This window comes from Chlorocebus sabaeus, chromosome 1 (assembly GCF_047675955.1).
Source record: "Chlorocebus sabaeus isolate Y175 chromosome 1, mChlSab1.0.hap1, whole genome shotgun sequence".
Lineage (NCBI taxonomy): Eukaryota > Metazoa > Chordata > Mammalia > Primates > Cercopithecidae > Chlorocebus > Chlorocebus sabaeus.
This window is the reverse complement of record NC_132904.1, coordinates 67715032-67725307: the sequence shown is the minus strand read 5'-3', so window position 1 is coordinate 67725307 and position 10276 is coordinate 67715032. Positions and strand designations below refer to the sequence as shown.

General features: G+C 34.1%; 1 pseudogene; it reads left to right on the top strand.

The window, feature by feature from the left end:
* Positions 1-3872: 3872 nt before the first annotated feature.
* LOC119626473 (olfactory receptor 52B4-like) lies at positions 3873-4813 on the top strand (annotated as a pseudogene).
* Positions 4814-10276: the final 5463 nt, after the last annotated feature.

Genomic DNA, 10276 nt, shown 5'->3' with positions numbered 1-10276 from the left:
AAAATGATTCTAGAAAAACTATATATCTAAATGCAAACAATCCCTACTGTTACCTCAATATTCATAAAAATTAATTCAAGAATGATCATAAACCTAAAAGTAAAGCCTTAAACCACGACACGGATAAAAGGAAACATTAGAGAATATTGCTGTGACATGAAGGTAAGGAAAGGCTTTTTTTTTTTTTTTTTTTCCCAAACCAGGTCACAAAAACCAATAACCATAAAGAAAACACATTTGTAAATTAGATCTTATCAAATTTTCAATATCAGATCTTAAGAAGCTTCTCTCATTAAAAGATACCATAAAAAAAAAAAAGACAAGTGACAGCCCAAGAAAATGTATATTCATTGAACATGTACCTGACATAGAACTGGTATCCAGAATACATAAAATATCCTATATTCAATAATAAAAAAAACAAGACATGCACTAAAAAATGGGGACCACATTAGAAAACACCACAAAGAAGACATGCAAGTGGACATACACATAGAAACGTGTGCTCAATATTTTTGGTCATTAGAGAAATGCAAACTAAAACATGAGTGAGGTACCGTTAGACTCCTACCACAATAGTTAAAATCATAAAGATAGATAAATACTGGTGACGATGTGGAACAATTAGAATTCTCATACAATGTTAGTGTCAGTGTAAAATAGTACAGTCACTTTGAAAGAAGTTTTGGCAGTTTCTTGGAAATGAGATGTATACCCTCCATATTGGCAAGCAATTTCAATCTCAGGTATTTTTCTAAAAGTAATTTAAACATATGTCCCAAATAAATACCCTTGACCTCTATATTAAAAGTTAGGATTCTCCAGAGAAGCAGAACCAATAGAGTGTGCAATATATATACCTATATATGTATATATATTTGTGTGTGTGTAATTTAAGGAATAAAATACATATACATATAAAGTATATATGTCTCCATAAAATATGCATACACATAAATTTTATTACTATAATATAAATATGTATTTATATATAAATATATATGTATTTTAAGGAATTGGCTCACATATGTATGGAGGCTGGGAAGTCCAAAATCTGCAGGATAGGCCTGCAGGCTGGAGACTGAGGAAAGAGTTATGTGGCAGCTCCAGTCTGAAGACAGTATGGAGGCAGGATTCCCTCTTCTGTGGGGATCTCGGTCTATTGTGTCTTAAGACCTTTAACTGATTGGATGAGACCTACTCACATTATAGGGTGTAATCTACTTTCAGAGTCTACTGATTTAAATGTTAATCTCATCTGAAAAAATAGCTTCAAAGCAACATCTAGACCAGTGTTTGACCAAATATATGGGTACTATAGCCTAGCCAAATTGACTTGTTGATAAAATTAATCATTACAGCCTCCATCAGCGAGAATGAATACATTCATGCAATGAAAGACAGCTCATCATCATCAACAACAAAGCATAAACAAGAATTTTTATTGTGCTCCTCTCTCATTCAAGTGGGAGTAGAGTTCTGTATAAGCTCCTTATATTGTTTTGACTGGAATTCTGTGGCTTTACTATCACGCACAGACACAAATAAAATTCTTAAACATGAAGTTGTTTCTCCTTTATAAATATATATGTACAATTTACTTGAACTAACTAAATAAAAATAAAAAGATATAAACATAATATAAAAGGGGATAATTTTATCAGCAAGAGGAGCTTTACTTAATAAAATAACTGAAAGTTAAGTGTAGGTTACTTGGTAGTCAAAAGTATAGAATGTTTTTCATAGTTGACCTTGACTCACATAAGTTGTACAAATAGATTTTTAAAAAGACATTCAAGTATTCTCATGTAAATATTTCATACATTATTATTACAAATTCCAAAGTTTAAATGACCAAAAATATGGCATATATTTAATTTCGGTTTGTCTAATCTTTTGTAATAATCAGTGTTTTAAAATAATAAATTAATTTCTCATTACTTGTGCTGACTGAGATGAAATTAATACTTGTTAATTCTCTTTAAATGGAAATAGGAATATTTGTGCAGTGATGCTAACAGTTTATTAATTGAAAAAAGTACACGTGCCCACCTAATCCTGAGATGGTGTTGTGGAGGACAAGGTGGTACGGGCAGGGTTGGACAGCCATAATGAAGTGACCCAAATGTATAGGTCAGACAGTCAGAGAGAGAGAGTTGTTAGAGAGACAGCTCTAAGTCTGTACTCCCTGGGAGAGTGCTAGCTGTTCCCCCACCGAGGCTTCAGGAAAATGCGTAAATATTTCAGTTCCCTGGCCCCCATCCCTCCAAGAGTCTTATTATGACCAACCCCATTTTAGCCCTGAAAACTCCCGCTCAAGCAGAGTGATTTTTTATTGTTATATGATCAAATTTTAGGGAGGGAAGACCTGCTTTCTACTAGATATTATGGGGCCTAAAATAGGTGGTTGAAAATATTAAAACCTTTATTTTTTGGAGTGAAATAAACACAGTCGGAGATAATAGAACTGTTGTGGGTTGAAGCCATTAATACAGGCTCATAAGAGTCCATCATGTCCATTTCTTTCAGACCCATATTCAGTGACATCATGGAGGTAGCTGGAAATGGGCCATGATGGGAGTACATGCGTCTTAGAAACTGGAAAACACTAGAAATCAGACTTTGTTTTATTTTATTTTATGTTTTATTTTATTTTATTTTATTTTATGTTTTATTTTATCTTATTTTATTTTATTTTATTTTATTTACTTGGTGAGCCTGTTTACCTGCACACTACTGGACCAGAGTCACAGTTATAAAATGTCCCAGGAGAACGGAAAGGGCTATTGTGCAGGGGAGAGCGGGGGAACTGGGTTTCAGAACACCCTAGCTCTTAGTGCCAACACACCGTGAGTGTTTACAGGTAAGGTTCTATGTTGGCCCCACATTCAAAATTTAGGATCAAACGGAATGTTGAATCCTAAATATTCAAAGTATTTAAAGGGGTTTATTCATAACTTCCTTCCCCTGGTCCTCATCACACCCATCCATCTGTCATTGGGTTGTTTTATTAAATATTTTGGAATTTATACTGTTCCTTGGTGTTCACAGTGTTCTAGGTTCTGGCAATTGACACATAAAAAGACAATACTCTGACCACAGAAAGTTTACAATCAATTAGGGGGATAATGAACAGGTAATCAATTATCATGTTATCCATGAGATAGGTACTCTGACATTAGATTCTTTGCGAAAGCAAGATCAGGGGTAACTTATGGGGAGATGTCATGCAGACAGTGAGAAGTGCTCTGAATAGGGGTAATTCTTTCAACAGCACAAAGTAGGAAGATTGATATGACTTTTCTAGCATGCTGAAGGCGTCTAGATCAAGGCTATGAAAGCCTTCATGAGGGATTTAATAAGTTTCTTAGAGTAATCTTGGTTAGACAATCAACCATTTTAGTACATAGAAGTTCACTTGTGGACCAGACCTTAATCCTTTAGCTCCTTAGCTCTATTCTCTGCCTTCTATTAGAAAAATTTTCTTTGCCACTCCTTCCACCTATTGACATATTACACTATCTGCGGGGTAACTGCAGATATACACTCATTCATAAACACTTCACAAACTCAGAAAGCATTACTCCTTCCCTTGTGTTACTATATAAATAATTGTACAAAAGATATTAACTTAATAGTTATATTTTCATTCATTATTTAAACGTTTACCTTGTTTTTGTAATCAAGATCTCATTAAGAGAATGAACCATAACTTATTCATCTTTATGTATAACATAGCTCCTGGCATCCTCTCAATTGAATGGGATCAGGTAGATGCCAAAAGTGCTGGTGATGTCAAAAAAAATTTGAGTGTAATCTGCATTTTCCGTCTCTGTACATAGATGGTGGAGTTGTAGGTGGTCTTGCCAGACATGGCTACCTTAAATCATACTGGTGTTAGCTACACAGTCTTCCACTTGCTGGGCATCCCAGGCCTAGAGGATCAGCATGTGTGGATTTCCATCCCCTTCTTCATTTCCTATGTCGTTGCTCTGTTTGGAAACAGCCTGCTCACCTTCATTAGCCTCACAAAATGCAGCCTCCATGAACCCATGTACCTCTTCTTCTGCTTGTTGGCTGGAGCAGACATTGTCCTTTCCACTGCCACAGTACCACAAGTGTTGGCCATCTTCTGGTTCCATGCTGGAGAAATCTCCCTTGATAGTTGCATTGCTCAGGTCTTCTTCCTCTCTTCTACCTTCATCTATGAGTCAGGGAACTTGCTGGTGATGGCATTTGATTGCTATATATTGCCACTTGTTGCCCACCGAGATATACCACTATTCTTACACATGCCCTTATTGGGAAAATTGGTGTGATTATATTTCTGAGAAGTTATGGCATAATTTTCCCCATATCTTCTGAAAAGACTGACTTTCTGCAAAAATAACATCCTCCTGAACACTGCTTGTAGGCATGTTGTCTTGGCCTGTGTTTCCTGTGATGACATCCAAGTAAACATCTGGTATGGTTTTTTGTCCTAATTTCAGCAGTGATCTTAGATTTTGTGCTAATTTTTATTTCTTATGTACTGATTCTCGGCACTGTCTTTCACATCCCCTCCCAAGATGCCCGTCATAGAGCTCTCAATACATGTGGCTCCCACGTCTGTGTCATTGCCCTCTTTTATGCACCTGGCATCTTCTCAGTCCTTACTCAGTGATTTGGACATCACATTTCACTCCATATCCATGTGCTGCTGGCCAGTATCTACAGTCTTGCTCCACCTATGCTGAATCCCATCATTTATGGGATGAAGACCAAACAGATCTGGGAACAGGTGGTTCGTGTGTTCTTTACAAGGCAGAAATGAATGTGATAATGGAAACTAACATTGTGCTTTTCTTAATAATTCTTTCTATGCATGAAGTGAGCTTTAGCATTGGGATATGGGAAGCTACAGTGGTAAAACTAGTTAAATGACTTCATCGATTGGTATCTTCAGAGCAACTGTATCAGGGCAATTTTTGTTCATGTTTCTTCTGGAACCTCTAATCAGTCATTAGATGTCAGTGTCTTTAGGTGCTTAGTTTTTTCATTCACAGAGTTGAGAACTAGATCAGTTTACTTCCTTAAGTAACTTATACCTGTATAATCTTAGACTGGATATTGGAATAATATGAATTGAACACAGTAGTTATAATTGCTGAATACTATTTTCTGATGTGTTTTAAACTTTGAATAGCTGTACTTATTTTATTTGTCATGAACATTCCTTCTGCAATTCTCCCTAATGTACTCTGTATATTGAAATTTTGCCTTTCACACAAATTATTTCAAAAAGTCACCTGTATCTTATATTTTAGAATGAATTGATATATGCATGTGTATATATTTTGCGTCTCTCTCAGAACACAAAGTGTAACAAAAGTTTATTATTCTGATGTCTATGACATTTTTACTTAGACCATTAATTGCTTGGAAATTATTTCTTATATACTGATTCTCTTGGCATGTATCGTTTTTGGGATTTTTTTTTTTAAAAAAAATAACAGTAGCCCAGTGTGGTCTAAAATAGAATATACACATAATATATTAAGCAATTATTGAACAAAAATTTGGTGAAGTATCAGAAACAAGTTTTTGGTCTTTTTTTAAGAGATGGGGTCTTCACTATGCTGCTCAGGCTGGTCTTGAACTCCTAGCCTCAAGAGATCCTTTCTCCTTAGCCTCCCAAAGCTCTGGGATTACAGGGGTGAGCCACTGCACCTGGCCAGATACAAGTTCTAAAGAGTAACAGTTGCTGAATTAGTGACAGCACACATATAATGTGAAATATAATAGACCAGTGAGAAATAATAACATGGGCTTATGCCCTCGGTGATGGAACTATGTTCTCAATGTTTATAGGAGAGAGAAGCACGTTCCAGATCAGAAAGTTAAATATGAGTCATTAAAATATATTTTCTGATAAATATATGCATCAATATAATAAAATTATATTAATGGTGAATATAAATAAATCATAAGATGGGGTAGTTTTTGTAATAATTTTGGTCTAAATTACTTAACACTTATTCAGGGAACATGATTTACACACAAAAGAATAAGTAAAACATTTGTAAAAAGGAGGTATGGTCAAACATCATTGACTAATATTTCCTTTAATGTAAGAATGCAAGAAACAAATTATCTCAGGTTTTACTAATCTGAAAATACTTTAACTTTGATAAAAATATAATTTTGTGGGTGTAGAATTTTCAGTTGACAAGGATTTTTCCAGAATTTAAAAAATGTCCTATTGCTATATTTCTCCAGTCTTTTGAGAATTCACCTGAAAGTTTCATTGTTGCTACTTTAAATGTATTGTGCCTTTATCTCCGGATGCTTTTAAGGTTTTCTTTTGTCTTTTTGTTTATTATCTTATATCCATGTGTGGTTTACTTGGCATGTATCCTACTTGGGATTTTTTTTTTTTTTTTGAGACAGAGTCTCATTCTGTCACCCAGGCTGGAGTGCAGAGGTGCGATCTTGGTTCACTTGCAACTTCTGCCTCCCAGGTTCAAGCGATTCTCCTGCCTCAGGCTCCCAAGTAGCTGGGACTACAGGTGCCTGCCACCACACATGGCTATTTTTGTTTGTATTTTTAGTAGAGACAGGGTTTCACTATGTTGGCCAGGTTAGTCTCGAACGCCTGACCTTGTGATCCACCTGCCTTGGCCTCCCAAAGTGCTGGGATTACAGGCATAAGCCACTGCGCCTGGCCCCTTCTTGGGATTTTCTACGTTTCTTAAATATGTGAGTTTATATTTTCTTTAGTTTTGGAAAAATTTCAGCCATTATCTCTTTGAACATTATTTCCACCCCATTTTCTCTCTCCTCTTCCAGCATAATTATTAGATATTTCGAGTGTGTCTATTATGTTTCTATGCTTATGTATTATTTTTGTAATTATTTTTTCTTCTTTCTCATGTCCATTTCTGTTATATTTATCAATCTCTTTTCCAGTTCCCTAATTCTGTTCTGCTCTTTAAAATCTTCTGTGTAACTCATCCCATTGAATGCTTATTATCACATAATCATGTTTTTTTTTGGTTCTATAACATTCAGTTTTAAATTTTTTCCAGATCCTAATTCTCTGTATAAATTCTTCGTACTTTCAAGTATATTCAGCACATTTTGTGCTTTTAAAGAACATAATCCTTAAAATTCTATAGCCCTTGACTGATAACTCCAATTATGGAGTCATCTGCCATTCTGCTTTTCTTTTCAGTTTTGTCCTGACTGCTGGTCATAGAGATTTTTCTTTTTATGTTTATTAGTTTTTTATTTTATGCTTTATATTATGATAAGAAAACTATAGAGACTACAGATAATGTTATTTTATTGGAAATATTTTTCTTGTTTTATGTTATCCAGATAAGGGGAACAGCTAATCACTTCTCTCCAATTAGGACTTGGGCTGAGTCAAGGCCAATTTCAGTTTTAGTCAAATGAGTCTTTGTTTTAGACACTTTTGTTCCTGGGAAAAAACCCTTCAGAAATTTTGATTAAGACTCTGAAAAGCCCTTTTCTCCCCCATTTAAAAAATCCCTATGGAAGATTCAATACTTCCTTTCAGAAGTCTTTTAATTTGGTATTTAGACTCTATTTCATGTAGCTTCAACATTTGAAAAATTATGGAAAGGAGAGGATAGAATACAGTTTAGGCATGCCCCCGGCCCAGGTAGGTCTGTCTTTCATAGGAATCACAAGAAATTTCATAGTGCATTCCAGAATCTCTTGACTTAGTTCCTCAGCATCTAGTGTGCCCACAGTACTCAGCAAATGTCTCACAGGGAAAAATAGCTCTGCATTTGAGACCTTCATGTTTCAAAATTTTTACTACAGTCCTGTATGGCCACTAAAATCTCTGCTGGTTTTTCTTTCCACTAGTAGAAACCTTCTTCCTGGGCAAAGAGTGATCTTTAGCACGTGTCCAGAATCAGCAAATAGTCCTGGGGGGGAAAAGTGGTTGGCAATTGTCAAGTTGCTTTTGAATAGTTCTCAGCTCTCTGATGGCTTAATATGTAATTAAATATTTGCAATTTATTTGTCTTTTTCTGGTTGTCATAATGGAAACATTATCACGCCATGCCCTATTATGTTATATCCAAAGCAGAGGATTTCAAACTGGTTAATGTTTGCCTTGATGATATAAAAATAACAAACGAATAATATTTAGCTTGAAGAGAACAAATGTTTATGCTTTTGGACCAATAAGATATATTGTTTCTACTTTCCCATCAAAATACAAAAAATTGTTATAGATTTTTTTCACTTATATTTTGAGATTCACTTAATTCTGGATTTTAAGTATTCCCTAACTTTAGCATTTAGTATTAGAATTTATATTAGCATTTATATAATGGAAAATGAATATGGAAAATGAAATGCTTTCTTTAGTCTTACCTGAATTGAAAATAAACACAAAACAAATGTACCAACTTACACTAGCATTTTAAAAGTAAACATTATGTTTCTGGACTAAATTTTGACTCATTATACTTCTGGACATAAAATAAAAGATTATACACTTGGACATAAATTTTGACTGAACATTTTATTTTTCTCTTGTCGTACATTATTTTTATTATATCTATAAGACAGAAGCATTAATTAGTATCTTAACTATCTTGTATAGTGTGCTTCTTACAGTTACATATTTTTCTCCCAAAATGCTAATGATTTTAAAGAATATCAGAAATTTCCAGACTTTTTTATTTCTATCAATCCTATTAGTGAATTTAGTCATTTCTATGATTTTTAACAGCCTACAATTTCAACCAACAATTTTGTTGTTTCTCCTGAAGAGAGTGTAATGGTACATTGTGCTGTATTTTATGTCATAGAGCTTTTTTCACATGGGAAGTAATAGTGCAATTTGTGGTTTTATGTTGTCAGTGATCATTTTTCTCTCCTCCTCTTGTTTTACTCTCTCAGGAGTATTTGAAGATAGTTTACTGTTCTGTCCTTGAATTATCTTCTCAGTTTTTATAGTATCAACTTGCTCCTATACCTCCCCAACAATTTTCCAAGATTGAATCAGAAACAAATCTATATATCATATCTTCAAATCTTAATATTTGCATACTTGACCCTACATGATTAGATTTCTGTTCACCTCATCTACTTTACCTTCTACTTCACCTCCACAAATACTCTGCTACAACTCTTTCTATTCTTTGAACTCTTTGATCTAATTTTAGAAGGTGGCTTTTTGACATTTCTTTTTCCTGTGCCCCTAATATTGTCATTGCCTATTTTTCTATGGCTTACTGCTTATTAGATAAGTTTCAGTCCACACATCCTCTTCTCAGTGAAAAGTTCTCTGACCAGCCAATTTTGATTACATATACCCAAATAGGAAATGAAAGATTTTCAAACCAGAATTCATAAAAGAACTACATTACAGGTCAACCTTTGATGAATGGGGGAGTTTAGTCACCCATTCTCAGATCAGGCAGCTGGGTCCTAAAATAAGATCTGAGTATTTATGTTAATCTCTTTAGAGATACCCCTGCTTTATTTTAACCTTATTAAAATGTTGATTATTTTGCCTGAAACTAATCTGTACCCTAAATCCTATAATAACTAAATCTTTTCATTTGTTTGGTGAGACACCCCATTGCTCCTCTGGTCTCCCTCTTTGCAATTAGATAAAAACAAAAACAAAAACAACCCTGAATTTGTTGGATGACAAGCTTCTCTCTAAAGTCATAGATTGATTGGGCTGGGATAGTGTCATTGATATCTAACCTTCTACTCCATTCAATATTCTACCCATGCTGAATTTTGTTTTGAGAGCTAAACATTGCCATGGGTACTTTGATTGTGTACTTCTAGCTCTTGGAAGAAGGCCATCATTTCTGCAGAAATAAAACTTCATTAAGAAATTTCTCCATTAAGAAATTATAATTTTCATTATATAAAAATTTATGATTTAAATTATAATATAACTTACACTGGCATCTTAATTTGAAAAATTTTTTATTTAATTATTTTTAGTATAGTTGACAAGCACAGATGATCCTAGTTTTCATAACATGTATTAACAATTTGTATGTATTCTACCTGGCTGAGAGGATGTCAAATGTAAATAAGAAAACTTCAAGAATCTATCCCATATAAAAAAGTAACACAGGGCACATACAAAAATTTATGAATAATCATGTTTATGACAAATTTATTGAACTGGCAAATCATCTGAAATAAATATTCAATAAGAATCTATAGGTTGGCTAAAATGATATATTTTGTAATGTATTGTTTATGTGAAAATCTGTTAGGCAGTATT